At 53.8% G+C, this 3,493-nt stretch overlaps 1 long non-coding RNA gene and 1 other non-coding gene across 2 annotated transcripts in view; both read right to left on the reverse strand.

Annotated features, from left to right (window-relative positions):
- LOC141574890 (U6 spliceosomal RNA) overlaps positions 1–62 on the reverse strand; it is a 109-nt gene extending 47 nt beyond the window's left edge. Inside the window, exon 1 of the small nuclear RNA XR_012502017.1 lies at positions 1–62. This exon is cut by the window's left edge and continues 47 nt beyond it. This is a non-coding gene — a small nuclear RNA (U6 spliceosomal RNA).
- LOC141574806 (uncharacterized) overlaps positions 1–1,606 on the reverse strand; it is a 3,210-nt gene extending 1,604 nt beyond the window's left edge. The window contains exons 1-2 of the long non-coding RNA XR_012501975.1: positions 1,444–1,606; positions 1–239 (exon numbers count right to left, since the gene is read on the reverse strand). The exon at positions 1–239 is cut by the window's left edge and continues 112 nt beyond it. This is a non-coding gene — a long non-coding RNA (uncharacterized LOC141574806). The remainder of the gene's footprint in view (positions 240–1,443) is intronic.
- Between the last annotated feature and the right edge of the window lie 1,887 nt (positions 1,607–3,493).

Genomic DNA, 3,493 nt, shown 5'->3' on the forward strand with positions numbered 1-3,493 from the left:
GGGCCGTGCTGATCTTCTCTGGATGGTTCCCGTGTTAGTCGATGTGCTGTGGCAGCAAGCGCTTGCCTTAGGGTTTTTGTCTCAACCTGAAAGCCGGCCCAGAGACTGAAGGTCTTCTAGTTGCCTCCACTATCTGCCTAGGACCATCTCCACGAACGTTTCCCATTTTCTCTCACCCTTTTGTCTTGGCATCATTGAGTACTAAAATGCTCCGTCTCCTGAAGCCCTGCAGACTGAAGCTGGACAACGGGAGGTAAACGTCAGAGAAATGGCCACAACAGCTCCTGTGGAAACCATCCTAGGGCCTGTTTTTGGAGGAGCCGCTCAGAGAGTTGAGCCGAACACCCCAGGACATCATCAGAGGCATTTCAAACTGCTCGAGCCGTTTCGATGACCCCGATGTGTGGAAATCTCCTACCAGACTGACCCCCTACTCCCGGCCCTGAATCTGGTTTCTCATCTGCTCCAATGATTAACCTTTGTGCTGTACTTTGGTTTTCCACACAAGTGCCTCTTAGGCGATACCTGACTGCTTGCTCCCTAGGCCTAGCTTCAGAAGCCCATCGACACCACCGCCTCCTGAGACGAGATACTACAACTGTTTCCTTGAACAGACCTGTTCTCAGAACTAAGAAACTGGGTCCATGAAACGCAGGCCCTCTAGGAAACTATTCCCTCCCTCCTGCCCCCACACCACACGCACGCACGCACGCACGCACGCATGGACGCACATGCACAGTCAACAGCCCAGCTTTTAATGTGTAAAACTTCCAGGGAAGTTACAGAATAGGGAAATGTTGGGGTCCAGAGTAGGCTGCCCCAAAATGTGCCCGATGGACTATGCTGAATGAAAGGGACTTCACAACTGGCCAAGGGGGAGGGTATAGGTCAGTGGTAGACTGTGTGCTTAGCAAGCAAGCACAAGGTCCTGGGTTTAATCCCCAGTACCTCCGGTCAAAAATAAATACATAAAATCGAATTCCTCTCCCCGCCCGCCCCCCCCAAAGTATACACTGCTGTATGTCAACTCTGTCTCAATAAAACTGGAAGAAAAAAAGGAAAAAAAAATGATTTAACAAAAGAAAGAAAGAAACAAACAAAGAACTGCCCGAGGCAAGAGGAACACTCTGGCCCTCCTTTCTGCCTCCCTGGAAGCAGGGGAAAAAGAATTTTGTTTTTTTAAAGTCTCCCATCCCAGAGGAATCTATCAAGTCAGAGGTCTGCTTCCATGCCCTTCCATGATTCTCAAACGGTGTAGTGGGGTTTACCCAGATTAGGAAAAGGAGGGGACTCCTTTGGCCTGAGACCAGGCGAGATTCTCCCCCTCCCTCCCGCCTCCCTCCGTGCAGTTGGGACGGGGTGGCCTAAGGGTGGGGAAATTGAAACCAAAGAACAAAAGCCGTTCAACAGAGAGGAGCCGGAGGCCAAGTCAAAGGCTCTGACCTGAGCACAGAGCTTTCTGCATTTGAATGAAGCGATTGAACGAGGCCCTGCCGAATGGATCCTCCTGACGTCCCCGCCCCCGCTTCCAGGAGACAGTCAGTCGATTTGGGACCGATCGGTGGAGAAGGCCTGGGAGGCGGCGGCGGCGGCGGTGGCGGCGGCGGCGGCGGAAGCAGCGGCGGGGGCGGGGGGGGGTGGTGCGCGGGCGGGGGCGGGACCAACGGTCGCTCCAACTCTGCCTGCCTGCCTGTCTGCCTGCCTGCCTGCCTGCCTGCCTGCCTGCCTGCGGGGCTGAGGCCTGAGGGCCACGCTGGTTCCTGCCACTCAGGGAAACTTCTGCGGGTGTTGCCGAAAGATCGCCCTCCCCCACCCCGTCCCTGACGAGCCAAATAACCCAGAGACAGGGTCTTAGAGTTTAGAAGAAAAGAGGCAGCTTGATTGCTTTGCTGGGCAAAGGGGACTCACAGCAGGCTAGTGCCCTCCAAACTGTGAACCCGTCTTGGGGTTGGGGTTTCATGCTTCTGTGGACGAACAGGTTGGAGCATGAAAGGGAATCACAACAGGCGGGAGCACAAAAGGTGCTCATGATCAACAAGGGTCTCTGATGAAACTTCCTCCTAAATCTGGATGAGTGTCTGATAACATGGGACCTCCTGGTGGTCTAGTAGGTCATCAGCCCGTGACCTTCTTTATCTGGTCAGACTCACCCGGCGGCACCAGCGCCACGGAGGAACTCGGGGTGGGGGGTGGGGGGGTGGGAGGGGGCTGGTCGTTCTCCTGAGCTTATCCTCCCGTGACTCCCTTCCTGGGGAAAGACTCAGACGCCAAACATGATTGTCAAGTTGAACGATCAGAGGAAGGTCAAATCAAACAGTTAGAATCGACAACTTTAGCTGTTTTTAACAGTGGGCCTGGAGCTGGGAGCGGTGTCTGGTCAGTCGAGTTTGCTGATCGTTCTAAAAGCAAGCAGTAAGCATAAAGCCAAAAATTGGCTTAGCCTAAGTGTGGCCACTTCATGATTCCTCCTTCACTGGGGGCTGAGGCGTGGGGGAGGGCGGGGGTGGGGGACAGGACTGAGGTGGCGGCGAACTTCTCCGTGAATGCTCGGAGCCGAACTGCTCTCTGGGCCTAGGTCTGAAAAAGGCCTGAGTCTCAGCTATGACAGATTCTCTCTCTTTCTGGGCACATGGACTGACTCGCCCCGCATCCTCCCATCTGTCAGACCCTTTGGACACACACCTCCACCTGAAGAGTTCTTTGGCCTCGTCCAGAAAAAACAAACACACGCACGAACAAAACCAAACGAGCACACAGAAACCCTGCTGATCTCCTTGGACCCCATTCACTTCGGAGAGTCCCTCTCGTAGAAATCCCCTCTGCTCGATGATTTCACCACAGCCGCCTCCCTTTCTCCGGCACAGTGACCCCCCACCCCCACCCCTGCGTGGGCCCTGTCCCTCTACCTATCAAAAACCAAACCCCAGGAGAAAAGAAAATCAGAATGCTGTTTTGAGCCACTGGATCTGTGAAAGGAACCAAACAGAAAGCTGAAATAACCAAACCAGCCGAACACCAAAAGCGAACAGACAGATACCCCAGAAAGAAGGGCACGCCGACCCTTGCCCCTTTCCTTCCTGGAATCAGGACATAACATAGATCTACACCCCACCCCCCACCCCACCCTCCCCAGATGTCTTCTTTATGCCGGAACGAGAGTGACGTTCTTATTGTCAACGGTGCTGTTATGGAAATTACAGGCCGGCCAAGAAACAAGCACCACTCGGAGGGTTGGAGTACTCAGATTTATTACGCCGGCGGGCTCAGAGGGGCTTCTGCTCCTAAGCCTTGAGCACCTCCAAGACGTGCACGTGAGGTTTTATAGGGTTAAGTACCAGCTTGGGGTATTCGGCCAATAGGCACGCAATAGCTTTAGCAACATCATTATCACGAAAGTAGAGGCAGTGAGGCAGCAAACCAACATTTCAAGGCCAGATATGTCTCTTTGAAAATCCAGCTGGCTAGCAAAATATGAACAGGGAATCAGCAAACC

This window comes from Camelus bactrianus, chromosome 23 (assembly GCF_048773025.1).
Source record: "Camelus bactrianus isolate YW-2024 breed Bactrian camel chromosome 23, ASM4877302v1, whole genome shotgun sequence".
Taxonomy (NCBI): Eukaryota; Metazoa; Chordata; class Mammalia; order Artiodactyla; family Camelidae; genus Camelus; species Camelus bactrianus.